Source organism: Cyanistes caeruleus, chromosome 4 (genome assembly GCF_971803275.1).
Source record: "Cyanistes caeruleus chromosome 4, bCyaCae1.hap1.1, whole genome shotgun sequence".
Classification (NCBI taxonomy): Eukaryota; Metazoa; Chordata; class Aves; order Passeriformes; family Paridae; genus Cyanistes; species Cyanistes caeruleus.
In genome coordinates, this window is record NC_141704.1 from 13,749,877 (window position 1) to 13,765,721 (window position 15,845).

A 15,845-nucleotide genomic window follows, 5' to 3' on the forward strand; every position below is an offset into this window, starting at 1 on the left:
AAAAACATTTTAGGAAAAACATTCTAGGAGTCAGCTTAATCATTTTGAAAACAATATCTAAGTCCAAAGTACTGTTTTTGTAGAAAACAATGGAAGGATATAAATAGTAATTATTTCAGATCTTGCTACTTTATCATCTATGCACATATTTAGAATATGTGAGTCTTTAAAAGGCTTGCCAACACACTTGAGTTAGTGTTGTAATTTTAATCTGAAATGAGATATTTCTGATTATAACACAAATCAAGGCAGCTAAAACTCAGAAGATAGTCTGGCAGCAAACTTATGAACTTAGGGACAGGAGAGATTGGCTGACCTTATTTTTAGAGCTGGTCAAAAGATTAATTGTGATTTTCAGATGAATTTGAAATTTATCCTTGTAACAATAGCTTATGCAATCAGTGGATAACTAGCCCTGGCAAATGACAGGTTTATAACTGAAATCCAGGTCATGGACATCAGACCACAAAATTAAAATTAATCTATTTAACAGTACAAGTATTTTTTATTCTAAATGGTGAGAAAGGAAGTCTGTGGAGCTGGGTGGAATAACTACACATGAATGCTGATGGCCAAACAGGTAATATTTGTCTGCCAAATGAGACACAATAGACATTGTTACAGAGTCTGTTAGGAAACTGAAAGCAATGAAATCACATATTTTCAGTCACAGTGAGATCACATATTTTAGATCATAAATTGCAAAAAATGCATACAGGTTAAATAAAATGCAAAAAGCTATGAGAAGTAAAGTGAAAACTAAAACAGAGGACGCAAGAAATTAAAACATTTCTTTGTATTTCATTCAGTTATTATCTGACTGGACTAAATTATCTAGAAAATGAAACACAAACTAAACAAGTCTCAAGCAGCCTATAGAAATTAAAAAGCCTCTCTTAAAGTCATTAAATGCAAAGGTTACTCAGTTCATAAGTCCTTAGTCCAAAAGTGCATAGTCCTTCAAATGCAAGGGTGAGCTCTCTTTTGGTGCAAGCCTAGAGTTTGGCCAAGATCATCTTCACGTAGAAAAAGCAAACTGTACTCTTGCACTGCAATTTGGCAGCTGCATGTTTAACATCTTTCCTCAAGACTGCCTCAACACCTGACATTTAGCAGAAGCAAATCAAGCAGGCACACAGTGATCCTGCCCTTTTCTTGCTGCTTCGAGTCAGGGAATAAATTGGGCCACTACTGGTACCTGCCTGTCACACTGCAGGCTTCAACAGGAGCATGACTTCTGGCAGGAAAATTGAGCAAAAGAGGATACCATTTGAGAAAGAAGATATTGCAAAGTTGGCAAATTATTACAGGGAAAACAAATGAAAACATCTCCTTCATGTGACCTGACAAGTCCAGATTTTCAAGTACTTGTGCTGTAAAAAGCTGGGCCTCAGAGAAAGAATTTAGAAATCATGTATAAGATCTGCTTTAAGACTTCTCTCAGTTTAATTTTTAAAAAAGTTCTCTTAACTTTCCAGGCCTTATTAATGCAGCATGTGGCAATATGAATGCAGAGTAAAATGTAGTATAAAATGCAGCAGAAAACCTTCATTCCCTAAGATGTTTCAGCTGCAGTAACTGAGGTGTGGCCAGGGGCCTTCCTGAGCTCTGAGCCAGCTGACATGGTGTTATGTGACTTTCTGCTCCTAAGCCTCAGCCTCCAAACCATGGTGGCTCTGTGTCCTGGTTGTAACCATCCCTGGGCCACTGTCACTCCTGAAATGTGTGACATGAAATCCCTGAAATGTGCCTGGGAATTATGTGGGAGCATGCCTCCGTGTCCAGTTCCTGCCCTGGAGTGCCTCAGCAGTTTTCTGACTGACAGCACTCGAGGGCAGGTGGTTCCCCTTGCCACTCATGAACTTTTCTCGTGCCAAAGCAGCATTTTTGTGGGAGGGCTGGAATATCCATAGAGAGACATTTTCCAGGATTTCCTTCTCATTCTCTCTTGCAGAGACTCTCCTCACTCTCCCACCTCTCCAGGCACTTAACTACTTGTGTCAGTGCTTGCAGACCTGGTTCCTCCCTTCAGCCATCGCCTCCCTCCTTCACACCGCCTCCATTTCTCACAGGTCTCTCTCATGTTAATCAATCCTGGGGGAGTTTTTCCAGCCTCGGGTGATGGGAGATAGAAGGCAGCAGGAGGCTGGCAAGAAGCCAGCCAAGCACGGGAATAATTATAATGCTGCCTTCTATGCTCTAAATCCATTTTATTGTAAGCATCCTGCTGTACAAGCCATTTCACGAGCCACTCATCATACTCGTAAATCAGCCCTTTACTCAGAGAAAAAATTCTGAAGAACAGAAAGCTTAGAAGGAAGATCTACATTTCTGGCTTATGTGGTTCCTCTGGGGTCATTAATGCAGGCTGGTGCCACTGCAGTGTGTCTTTGAGCACACAGGGGTCTGTCAGCGGTGCCCAGCTGCGGGCACCCGGCTGCTGCCGCCTCGCTGTCCCGCCTCTGCCGCCGGGAAACTCCCAGCGAGCCCAGGAGCCGGCTCCAGGCACTAACACAGCTCGTGTTTCAGCGCTGGAAACGCTGTGTTTTGACAAGCTGCCCGGGGATTTTTCCAGTAGCTGGTTTAATCGGTCCTGCTGGTAGCCTGTCAGCCCCAGGCAGCATTTCGGTACAGAAAGCTGCAACAACCTCCGAGGGGCACAGGCAGCAAACTGCGAGGCTGCCCCAGCCTGGCCGGTTCTGCAAAGCCATAAATCCACTTGTGTTTCCTCCCTTCATCCCTTCTGCACTGAGCATGCACCAAATTTTGGCTATACAGAGTGCCTGAAATTTCTACCTTCTCCACGCTTTCCTGTTAACATCCAAAACAGACGGTCTGGGTTTTTTGGGATCTTCCTCAAACAGGTATATATAGGCTTGGCACGTAATGTGTGTGCACATAATCTACAATAAGATATGAATTTCAAGCACCTGATTAAAATGCATATTGTTAATGGAAGGCAGAATTTAGGCCCTGAAGTTCTGACAAAACCTTTTGTAAGACACATTTGATTTTTTCATTAACTTGCTATAAATTAAAAACAACAAATGGAATAGCAAATGGACTCCCTGACCAAATCCTGTGTGTCACATGTCCTTTAAGGCTGGGACAAAAGCTTCCATATTTTTAGATATCTTTCCCCCAGTTTTGAGCACTGCCAGAGGGTATTGACATACATGGGCAATATAAATTTAAAATTCCCCACTGGTGACATTCTGAATTATATATATATATATATATACAAATATATATAGACATATACAGGCAATATAAATCTAAAATGCCCCACCACCCTGCTGACACAGTACATAATTACTCAGTAGCTTCCTTTTTAGCCTCTTTTTGCAAACGTCCATTGCCAGGAGAGAGGGTTTAATGGCTTGGCACAAGATTCAAGGGGTGCTGGAGAAGTCCTTGCTGAGCTGTGATTGAAGCCATTTGCTGAGATTGTTTATTCCATGTGGAGCAGGCACATTGCTCCCACTTGAACTGTTTCCTCCCGAGTCAGTGCACTCCTCTGGGGGACTGTCCTCGCACCCGGCTCGCTCTGCCCGGCGGCCCAGGCATTGCTCCACGTCCTCTCACACTCACAACACCCTGACATGCCCTGGTCCAAAGAGCACTGCATCCCTGGCAGCCAGCCTGCCTGTGATTTTCCAGTGGCACGTGTTCAGCGACGGCCGCCGTTGGCTTTGGCAGATGCGAGGAAAGCGCTTTGTAAACCTGGAAAATTCCCAATACTCACACTCCGTCTGACTGGTGTCCAGTGGCAGCTCCAGACCGAGAACAATCAGGAGCATAAGCAACAGGATGGAGCCTTAGAAAGAAGGGAAGAAGCACAAGGAGAGAAGAAGAAAAAAGCAAGAGGCAATTTTTCCTCTCTTCACAAAAATCCCAAGTATTCAAAATTTAACAGTTGGTCCTCAAAATGATGCTGTTTTTAAACCATGCATTTAAAATTCAGGCACATGATATAGCTGAGATTCTTTTCGCTGGTTTTTTCATCTGTAACCTTTTGGAGGTCACATTCTTCAGCTTTTCTCTACAGTCTCAATGACTAAAACCTACTTTTCATTGTCATGAAAGCTGAGATCCTCACATAATCATATGACTCCAGAAGCTGGAGATAGAAGTACATCGTGTTCCAAAGGACCAGCCATCAGAATGCTGGCAACGCCGCAAAATTTCCCTGGAGGACTCATCCTGCTGTGCTTAATGTCCCAAAGATAATGTACAAAGTCTCAGATGAGATGAAGGGACATTCTAAAGGGCACATTCAGCCCTTTGCAATTAACCTGCAAAGTCCATAGATCATGCACCTCTCGAGCAGGACCTGTCCATCTAGGTAATGCTGACATTCATGTTGACCTCGGGACCGGGTTGAATTTCCCTCAAGGTGCACTCAGAAGAGCCAACAGCTCTCTTGGTGACTGCAAAAGCAAATGGAAACAAAATCTCAGATCTAGAAAAGATTTTGGGGTTTGTGTTTTCCTTTTTTTTTCTTTTTTTTTTTCTTTTTTTCTTTTCCTTCTCCCTTCTTATAGATCACTTACCCAAAACCTCTCTGGTGTTGACTAAAAACTATATTTAATTTGGAAAGCATATTTTCGATTAAGATAATGGTATGATATATGCAGAGAAGAAAATGGTATGAAATATTTTTATTTAGGGACAAGCTTCCACTTTCACATGTTTTCGGTTCAAACGCTCTAGTTTTTCCATTGTGGAAGCACATTTTATTCTGAAATGCGCTTTATTTAATAAATTCAAACCTGATCAGACGCAAAACATATCCTTTTGGATCTCACAAAATCTTTCAGCTGTGTGTGATAAAAATAAGGTTTATTTCAATTGCTATATTAAGAAAATCAATCCTTGGCGCTTGTCTCCAACACTCTGACAACGCAAAAAACTGTCCAGAAGCCTGTGGGGAGCCAGGGTGGGAGCAGCACCCCTCGAGACATGAAGGCATTAAATGGATTTCTGCTTTGGGCAGGGCAGGTCTCACCGCACGCAGCTGCTGCCCCTGCTCCAGCCTGTGCAAGGGCACTTCAGTGTGAGCAGAGATTGTGCAAAAGCTTGGGCGGGAGCAGGGGGTGCCCGTGGATTTTGCAAGCAGCCGGCAGCGCGTTTTTCTGCATTTCTGCGTTCGTGTGGAACACCCAAATGCGCTTGCCCGTAGCCCTCTCATGGACATCAGAGGCGCTGCACCCAAGCGGGTGCTGGTTAACCCTTTTGTCTTGTTATAAGAATTATTATGTGGTTTTTCCCTCCATTATTTACACCACAGCCAGACGGAAAGTTTCATTATCTCCTGGGTTCTGGAGCAAGTTCAGACTGGAAGTTGTGCCAAGGTGTCATGGTTTAACCTCAGGCAGCAATTAAGCCCCACATGGCCACTTACCTCCCACTCTTTCATCACGGTGAAGAGAATCTGAAAACAGTAGAGCCTGTGAGTTAAGAGCAGTTTAATAATTGAAATAAAGTAAAATGTAATAATATTAGCAGCACCAACTGTAATGGAAAAGAGATGTAGAGTGAAAGGAATAAAATCCAAGGAAAAAAAATTCATGTGATGCCCAATACAGTCCTGACCACCCGCTGACCGATGCCCAGCCAGTCCCTGGACAGAGACTGGCCCCTCCCAGCCAACTCCCCCCAGTTTATAGACAGGGTATGACATTCTATGGTGTGGAATATCCCTTTGTCCAGCTCAGCCCTGGCCATGCTCCTCCTGGATTCTTGTGCACCTGCTCCCTGCAGAGCAAGAGACACTGAAAAGTCCTTGACTTAGGGGTCAGCACACTGAGGAACAACTGAACCATCAGTGTGTTATCAATGTTATTCTCATACTAAATCCCAAACACAGCACTGTACCAGCTACTAAGAAAAAAAAAATTAACTCTATCCCAGCCAAAACCAGGACCAAGTTGACATCTCTGAGAGAAAATGGTATATGCTGAGAGAATAGTCTTTGGCTACTCCAAAAGTTAAAAAAAAATTCTTGTCTGCAAGAAGGCATTTTGGCACAAGTAGGAGTAGGCATTTTGTGTCAGGTTTTACCCCACTGATGTTTTCCCAATGCCTTTCCAGTGTCAGGGAATGGGGAAGAGTGCCCCAGCACAGGGTGGGGTGGCATGCCTGGCTTTGGTTTAGCACAAAAATAAAATGCTGAGTGATGGAACATGCTCAGACAGGAAATCACTTATTTCCCTGTGCAGCTGCTATGACAGCAATGTTGATATTGGATCTTCCCTAGCTGAAAGAAAAAATAGGGCCTGATTTCAGTACAGATGAGCCTCACTCTGGAAGTTGGTTTTCTACAGCCCCTGTGCACAGAGTATCAACCACACAAGCTGCCAGAGGTGGATGGTTGTGCATTTATCTTCCTTTATCTACAAGATGCACAGCCCCAAGTAAGGAAAAAAATAGAGATTTAATTCTGTTTGGTTGTACCCAGTAAGAAACAATGAAAGATTTTCCAATTGCACTTGAGGTGCTTTCAATTCTATTGCCCTTGAGACAGAGATTTATATAGTCCTGTCACTTGAGAAAATCTGCTTGTGCTTTTAAATCCTGTGTTGCCTTTGGGAAAGAGGCTAATAGTCTTCAGTGACTAAAATGTCTCCTCTGGTCATTTCATGTGGGAAGGCTTTGAATTTCCTGACACCAGCATTCTAATTTTCACTGCAGTCATGATTCCTCTGAAAAAGATGTTATGAGCTCTGCTCAGCCCACTGGCCAAAAGGACAAACCTCATCTTGGCAGATATGTATTTGTTTCTTCTTTTTTCCCCTCACAATTTGCTCTTCCCATATTGCTAAAAACAGAAAAGACAAAAAGAGCTGTTATTTCATCTATCCTTTCCCCAACTCTGCAGGTGGTTTTTAGCTTTGGAACAAAAGTGGGAGCAGGGAGTATTTGAGAAGTTGTGTGGCAGCAATCTACTGTAGAGGAAAACCACTGCTCCCCACCAAACCAACTCAGCCTCATGTGCATACCCAGATGTTCTGTTTCCAGATGCTGCATTTGGCTCCAGCTCCATTTCCAGTTGTCATTATCAACCTGAGCTCTGTGTTTCACCAGCAAATATTTCAACTTCAATTACACATTAACAGGCTCAGGTTAATTCACTTCCTTGAAAATGTGTGGAAAAGGAGACCTACACCAAGAAGTTAGGGAATCCTTGTGAAATGACATATGAGAGACTGAGAAATGAGGTAACAGATGGCACTAATGTCACTCTTTGTCTGATTTACAGTGATTTCTATGAAACCAGAGTCATTCACCCTAAGGGTTTTCAGTCCCATGAGAACAAAGCCTGGGTGTTGAGACAGTGCCAGCTGTGGTTGCCACGTGCCTTGGACTCACACTCCCCAGGTCTGTTTGGCAGCTGCTTTCCAGGTCCCTGCCTTGCTCACCAAAGCAAACAATGGCAGAGCAGCAGCACCCCAGCTCCTCCAGGGTTGTTTCAAAAGTAATTTTTCCTTGAAAATAAAATCATATTTGTTCCTCTTTGTCTACATGATGTCTTCTTCTCCTTTGTTTGAACTTCTCCCAGCCATACCTGTACCCACACATGAAGCCCATACAAGCCACAGTGGCCTCACCAGACTGATGCTCAGTGGCCAAGAAGTGCTGGCTTGTTTTCCAGTGGTACATGTCCTGGTAGTTCCCTGCCAGCCCTGGTTACCTTGTGAAATCCCTCCCTGTGACTGTGCCTAACAGGCATGCATCCCACCCCTCAGGTAAGTCATGGAAAATTTGTTTGTACCCCCATAGAGCCAGGGTAGGTCACAGCAGCCAGGGGCTGCCTGGGTGGGAAGACGTGTGTCTCCTGGAGCAGAGGCACATCCACACATTTCTCACCCACCACCAGAAAATTCAGCTTAGCCTTAGTGCATGAAGATGCTCAGCAAGACTGAGCCATGCATCGACCTTCCCCTGCCTGAAATCACTCCTCTGGTTTTAAAGTCCATCTACTCTCATTAGAAAAAAATACAACCAGTGAGAGGTCAGCAGTCACTGCAGCAGTGGTGACAAATGGCATGGTGATACGTGTGACTCAGGGGCTGTCCTGTGCACTTGCTGTGCAGTCATTGGTGCTGCCACGTTCTCTTCAGGGAGCCCCAAGGTGAGGATGGGGGTGGCAGTGTCCCTGCCAGCTGGGGAGCAGCTCCTCAGCCTGGGAACACAGAGATGGAGACACTATCCCCAACTCTCCCAACAAGTGCCCCAGCACAGGGGTGCGGAGGCAGCTTAGAAACTTGCTTGGACCATAATGGGAGTGGGGAAAAGTGCTCACAGAATCAGATGGCTCTTCATGTAACAGGTACTGAAAATGCTGAGATTGACTGATGTTGGCTTCTCCCAAAGCTCACAATCCCACCACAAAGTGACAGGTTTGACCAGCAGCCTCGCTCCAACACGCTGCTGAGCACAGCCATGAAGGCATTCAGCTGTCGCCCTTATGTCAAAACACATAAATGTGCTCTCATGTCCATGGGATTACTCCAGCAGATCCCAGCCTCCAGGAAGCAGCACCAGCCTGAGAGTGAGCCCAACACTGGGCATGAAGGCTTTGCACCTTTGAAGAGGTGCAGGATGGATATGTGTCCATCTGTCTGCAGTGGTGGGGACATGCTCATATTTTCTTGTCCTTTGAGGGGGCCAAACTCAGTCTTTCACTCCAGGAGATGTCAGCTCACTTTTGGCAAGATGCAGCTCTGGATCCTAACTAGAGTTTTCCCATGTGGGTTTCCACCTAATTTCTTTTATGATTTGTAGAGGTTATAAATAAATTCCCTGTACAAGATCTTGTAGTCCTGTTGAGAGAAAATGCAAAAAAAAAGCAAGCAGCATTGTGGTAAAGAGGCAAAGCTAGGTGTGATACAGCATGCCAATGAGCTGCAGCTGAGCACCCTCAGCAAGCCCAGTACTGGTTTCTTGGGTCTGAAATCTAAAGCAGCTCTGCCCAAAGCTGTTATCCTCGGGCTGGAGTAAAACCAGCATTTTTAATACTAGTTTGGCCATCAAAATATACATACAATATAAATAGTTAAAGTAAAGATGGTCCTCAAAAGAAACCAGTTCCATCCAACAACACAGGCGTTCAAAAAGCTAGACAGGAGGAGGACACTGGGCTGTGGTGTGAGCTCTGTGCACAGATAAACTAATATGACAGGTAAAATGTCTAGAAGGGAACTAGGAATTGGACAATCCAATGATTGATTAATTAAATATTTATTAAAGACGTTCCTGACTGATGATCTTTGAGCTTGTACTTGATTTACTCCAAAAGCTCCAGGCATTTATATTTTTTATGGCAATGAATATTTTATGACCCTTGAATCACCTGTTTCAGATGCAGAAATGCCTTCAGACTTCTTTCTCTTTCAATTATATTAATTAGAAACATTTAGTCTTAATGCTTTTGTTTTTTGACTGTTAATCTAGCATAGCTCTGTGAAATTCAAAAACACACAATGTCACTGTATTCCTGGCTATTCAAGAAAGAGTTAGGCTAAGCAGCAAGAAGGAAAAAAAATAAGCAATGGGTGGTTTTTTGAAGAGCAGACATTCATTCCAGATGGAAGAGCCTCGTGCTAATCTGCCAGGATGATCAAGCAAGAGAAGGAAAAGCTTTGTCTGCTGTGTTTCTGATAATGCATCTCTTGGTCCAGCTGAGGACCTGGGCAAGGGCAGATATGCAATGATTATACCTTGCCTGGTATTGTGTTGTTTCAGCCCTGGGATGATAAAACTCAAGAGCAGCAGCTCTCAGGAGGACTTGAATCAGGAGGCATTATCAAAAAGATGAGGAGTAAAGACAGGCCACGTGTTGTCTTCTGTAACGAGCACAAACCAGCACACTGATGTGGTATTTTGGGAGCTGAGGGAGGATGGCACAGCTGCTCACAACCTGCTTTGTTGCAGCCCCAGGGGATTAACAAACATGCTGTGCAAATGTAAGTATTATTGTTGCCCTTTTGGCTTTAAGCCACAATAAAAGATATCTGTAAAGAACCTCAGTTTGATGACTTTGGTGTGCCATGGGACTTAAGGCCAGAAGCAGCATCACTTCATCCAGACAGGAAGTGCAGTTGTACCTTGCCAGTGCAGGTTCTGGAGAGTATTATTGCAGGATAAAGGCCTCCATTTTTATTTGTGAACTTAAAACCCTCACTTTACTCCAAAATTAGAATGAATGTAGTTGGTTTTCTGTGCTTTCTCTGGTGCAGAAAACAAGGAAAAAAACCCAAACAAACCAAAGAAACACCAAAATGGAAAATAAACAGTACACACTCCCACTTTTAATTATTTCCTTTGGTATTCCATGACAGCCAGTTATTCCCAGTATGTATCCTGGACAATAATATGTGCATTTCTTAGACCTTTATCTTGTTCTAAACATACCTCACAGTAGTTCCAGCCCAGAATACTTTTTTGGGGGGATGGGGGTGGGATGGGTGTAAAAAGCAGCACCAAAACAGTAATGAGCCTTTTAAGATTAGTTAGTATTAGTATTGGCTGGCAAGACCAATGTGTGCCTTTAGCTAAATGGGTTTTTTAATTAGATGTTTTGCACTGCCTTTGGTGATGAGGTGGAGAGTCAGAAATGCTTCACCTGTGGCTTTGAACATGTGCCATACTGAAAACTGAAATAAAAACCTGTCATAGGGGGCAGAGATGTCATTGCACAAGGTTCCCCAGTTTTCTCTAGAGCATAGGCATGAAACTTTAACCCACAGTGTGGTTGACACTTGTCTGAAGCTTTCCAGAGTAGCTTTACCCGGGAGGGAGTGAACTTTCCACTCCCCAGAAAGCCACATTTCAAAGCTGTTGTGAACTGATGATCACAAAGTGTTTTGGAACAGGTCAGTTTAAACATTTTGGATTTAAATAATGCAAAAATACTTCATTTTTATTTAAATTGTATTTATTTTATCTACTTTTTAAATTTGAGGTTTTTAATTTCACCTGTAGATTAACTTCATATTTGAGGAGTTATGCCGACAAATTCAGCATTTCAGCAGTCCAAAAATTTTCTAAGTAGCTACCAAAAGGGCAGATTCACTTAAAACAAGCCTTTCTGCAAACTGTTCTAGTTTTAGCAAACTGGCATTTTTTAAGGAAAAATATATTTTGCAGAAGAAATTCCAGTTCTCTTTGGCCAAAGTATTGTATAAAGGCTTTTATAACACTCAAAGGTCAGTTTGTTTTCTTGGAGACAGCAAGTTCATATTTTCTTTCACTTTCCTCTTCTAACCCAAAAGGAAATAAAAATACATAAATGGTCTCCTTTTTGTACTAAAAGTGCCATTTTGTGCTTTTATAAGTACTACAGAAAATGTAATAAAGCAGCTTAAAACTTCTGTGGCTGAGCTGGTGAAGCTGAAGCTGTAAAACACCAGACTCCCAAGGCTGACACAGCTGCTGCTCACCGGCTCACAGAAGCCAGAGGTGGCCACCAGGCTCCCTGTGGGCAGCTGCAGTGTCCTGTGCCTCCATTCAGGCTTTTGGGTTGTTGTTCAGACATCACTCATGGAAGCCCTGCCAAAGCCCTCATGCAAAAATTGCAAAAATTAGCTTGAAGTCAGGGGTCTGCTCGAGTGAAATTTAGCTTTTCTGGCCCCAGGTTTACCCTCGGGTTTCCAGAGCCAGAATTTCATCCTGGCTGGAAACCCTGCTGCTCTGGCAAGGTCTGAAGGTCAGCAGGACTGGGGTGTGAGCCAAGCCCCCGTGTCCTGCGGGGAGTGGTGGCCTGGCTGGGGACACACGGAGCAGAGGGGACAGTGGCACTGCCAGCACCCAGCTGCCAGGGACTGGTGGAGGGCGGCTGATGCGGGGCAGGTTTGTTGGGGAAGGAGAATAAGCTTTTTTTATAAGGCCCGTTGCAGTGGTAGATTATTTATCCCATGAGAGAGGCTGGTGCACGTTCATGCATTGCCAGCAGGGAAGAAAGGGGAGGTAGCAGAAACTCAGGCTGCTACATTGTTCCACAATGTGAACAAATTTGTAAGGTGGAGCAAGGGGCTCAGGCTGTGTCTGAGGGTGTGGAGCTGCTGACACCAGCCCTGCATTCTCACCCCAGGAAATCACCTCTTCAAGCCTGGCCCTGGTGGCAAGAGACTGTCTCTGTTTAACACATGTTAAAATTCTGGCATCAATGCAGGAATCTGCAGTTTTAGCACAGCATGGGCGGTGTCGAGGGAATCCTGAAGGCTTGATGTACAGTTAAATCTGTGGCTTATCTCTCAGTCAATTAATTATTCCATCCTTATTCCATCAATGAACAGCAGCCCTTGGGTCGGTGTTTGGAGATAAGAGATGCTGTAAAGGCACACTGTGATGCCACAGGGCAAGCAGGAGAGGGGCAGGCAAGAGGGAGATGGCCAAGCTGCCCCCTTGGAAGGCCAGGCCTGCCAAGGGTGCCCAGCTGCCAGACCCAGGTGCCTGCAGGCAGCACTGTGTGGAGCTTGGGAATGGTGCAGGACCTGCAGGATACAGAAATGTGCTGTGAGACCCCTCGCACTGCCAAAAGGCACACGCAGGAATTGTATTTTCTGTTTCAAGCAAGATGCTGTTTGCTTGTGGAGGGGGCACGGGCGATGCCATCCAGGCTTACAGACACACTGCCTGCTTATATGGAAGTATTGGTCTGCTCACTGAAGACTGTCTGGACTTCTCTTGGTATGTGCTTATTCTCCTGCATCTTGAAGAACACTAGAGGGCATTTCTCAAACTGCAACAGATGCCCTGGACTGATGATGCTCCAGGGAGGTAAGTGTTCAGAAGATGAGTATCATTTACTGGGTACACAGGGTCTGCTCAGGCCCTTGCTGGAAGCTGAGGGTATGTGCTCCTTCCCACTCACAATGTTCCTAGCAGAAAAGTCCCAAGTCACAAACAACTGGAAATAGAAAAATGATCTCATAGATCAGTTGCTAAAAATACAGAGTCCACTTACAAACATTGTGGCTGTGTGGTGTGTTATTCACCCAGCAGAGAAAGAGATCAGGGAATCCCTGATTCTTCCAGTTTTGAAATTATTTTTCCTTCCAGGTGCTGCTGCTGCCCATTTCTTACCAGCACCAAGCTGACACTGAGCCCACTGGAGAGGATCTCACCTGGAAGGAAGTGCCAATGAATGAGGCAGGAGAACAGAGTATCTCCCATGGGCCGTGGGCTCTGCCACACCTGCCCATCACCCAGGGGTGTGCTGTCCTTTTGGAGTCTGAACCAACAGTTTGGACTTACCTGATCTGTGAGTGGAATCACCCCAGGGGCTGCTGGGCTGCAGGGACAGAGAGGCCCCTCCTGAGAGCAGCATCTGATGGAAAGGACTTGCTGCAGGCCCCAGGACAGCCTGGCCATGCTGCTGACAGCACCTTGGCACCTCCAGGGGAGCAGTGTGCTCAAAGTGAGCTCCAGCTCACTTCCTTCCTCCCACCTCCACTTGGACAGGTGTGATAGTAAAGGCAAAGTGTATTTCAGTAAGTTACATCCAAGATTTTAGGAGCTGACAGGACACCAGTGAAAGCTATACAGGAAAGCTTAGCAGGATACACAAAGCAGTGTTCATCCCTCTGGCTTTTCTTAGATGCAGACAGAGGGATCTGGCACTGTCAGAGCTGGGTCCCTACAGACTCCTTTGGCCTGCACAACTCAGTTTTGCTTTGTACCTGTCCTGCACAGGTGAACACCACCCCAGGCAGAGCTCTCTGATACCCCATGGGGATCTCATAGGCCCCAGGGAACTGCTTGTGGAAGCTGCAGTGGGTGTCTGAGTACTGCAGAAAATGAACACTCCTGACTCCCAGCAACTAAGCAGGGCTGGAGGGACCAGGGAGGCAACCAGAGCCGGCCCTGGGAGATGTGCATTGTTCTGATGCACGGTAGGTAATCCCTAAATACAGCACACATTTGCATTTCAGCTGCTCTAAACCTGCACAGGCTCCTCTCCCAGAGGTTTGTTGAGCCACCATGGGTTGTCAGGTCCTGGCTGGAGCAGCTCAGTGTCCAGGGATGGATGACCAGCCAGGTCTGGGCTGTCCCCAGGGTGATGGTCCCTGCTTCTCCTGTGACTTTACCTAGCTAACACACAGACACCACTTCTCCTCTGGGGCTGTGTTTTCCCCAGCCAAATATTCCCAACACATTCTTTACCTAAAGATGTTATTTTTCATCCTTAGGTATTGCAGTAGAAACTAGGATTTGGCCAGCAGCAGGTCCTGATCAAAGCTAAAAAGAGAAAAAGAACCCAAGTGGAGGAAGAAGATTGTCCTTAACATTTCAATTCAGAGCATTGCTAAATGGTAGTAAAAAGGGAATGAAATTGGGCTGGTGTTTTTTTCTTCTGTTATTTTATTTTTCCAGGTCTGTTGAATAAAGAAAACCATCATAATGCAATGTTAATTCCTTCAAGGCATTAGTACAACACTGCCTTTGGTTTCAAAGTCTCAAATAATATACAACTGCCAGGTAATTAACTATGTGGATTAAAAACTGGTTCTTCCATTGACCTCAAAATACTGATCATTGCAGGTCACCAATGAGCAAGACCACATTTAGCAGTGATGCCACAGGACTGGGATCTTTTTGCCACAATTTGTTTGCTCATTGGTGACCTAGACTATGACAAAAACCTGTCATTGATAAAGTCTGTGGGAGACATGTAAATTGAGGGGTAATAAAGAGGGACCAAGGGTATTGTTATGCAAACCTGACTTGCCTGATCACAGTCCCATGACATCCACTGGCAGGTAGCCAAATAGCAACTTACACAATGCCAGAGACAGACATGCAGTGTCTTGGCAAGAAGCAATTCAGAGACAGATTTAGGAGTAACCATAGATGATCATTTCTGCATAAACTGCCAGTCAGGTGGTGGCTGAAAAGGCTGCTTACACAATCCTTTCATGTACAAAATGAAGTTATCATCGATAAACAGAGCAAGCATAATCCAGGTAACACAGGGTTGATAAAAGATCATAGCCCATAAACAATCATTAAAAGAATGTCCATAGTATTTATGGATATTTCCTTCATTAGTTAGAATATATATACATCTATATACATCTGTCTATTCATATATAGACAGATTTACATCTTTGTGTGTAGATACTGTACATATGTACATATATGTATGTGATCCCTATACAATCAGTATAAGATAAATAAGGTATCAACTGCCAGTGCTCACTTGATGCTCAGCAAACATGACAGACACACCCACATTGGAACTACTGGTTCCAGTACATACTTGTTTCAAGTATAGAGGTGACCAGGTTTGTACATCTTTTTGGGACATGAGACATGTCTACAGATCTGTGCCTGTGGTTTTAAAACAAATGGCTCTTCACTCAAAAGTATTCTGGAATCTGGTTTGATCCTGAGTCCCATGTTGAACAGAATTTTTTTGGAGTCTAACAATGAGCACTGTGCAAAATATGTTATCTTTGCCTCTAGTCCACAGTGCTTGGTGGGCCCGTGTCTGATATTATGCCCAGCTTTCCTGTTCATGCAAGTCCCTGAGAGGTGAAGCCTTCTGTAAGTTGGTCTGTTCTTTAGTAATTGTCCCTCTTTAATTCACACCTGAAGAACAGATTTGTCCCAATGGCTCACTGCCGTTTTTATCCCAAGGTACTGCAGTGCAGAATCTTGTACCATTCACCATCAAGCACTGCAGCACAAAAGGACAAAGACAGCATGAGAACAGGAATCCATTTCACAAATTCTCTGAGTTGTGTGGACTTGGATTTTCTAATTTTTCAAAGGAGTTTTGATCTTGTGGACAAGCGCACAGTAAGACCAAGGGAGAAATTAGAGTATAAAGAATGAAT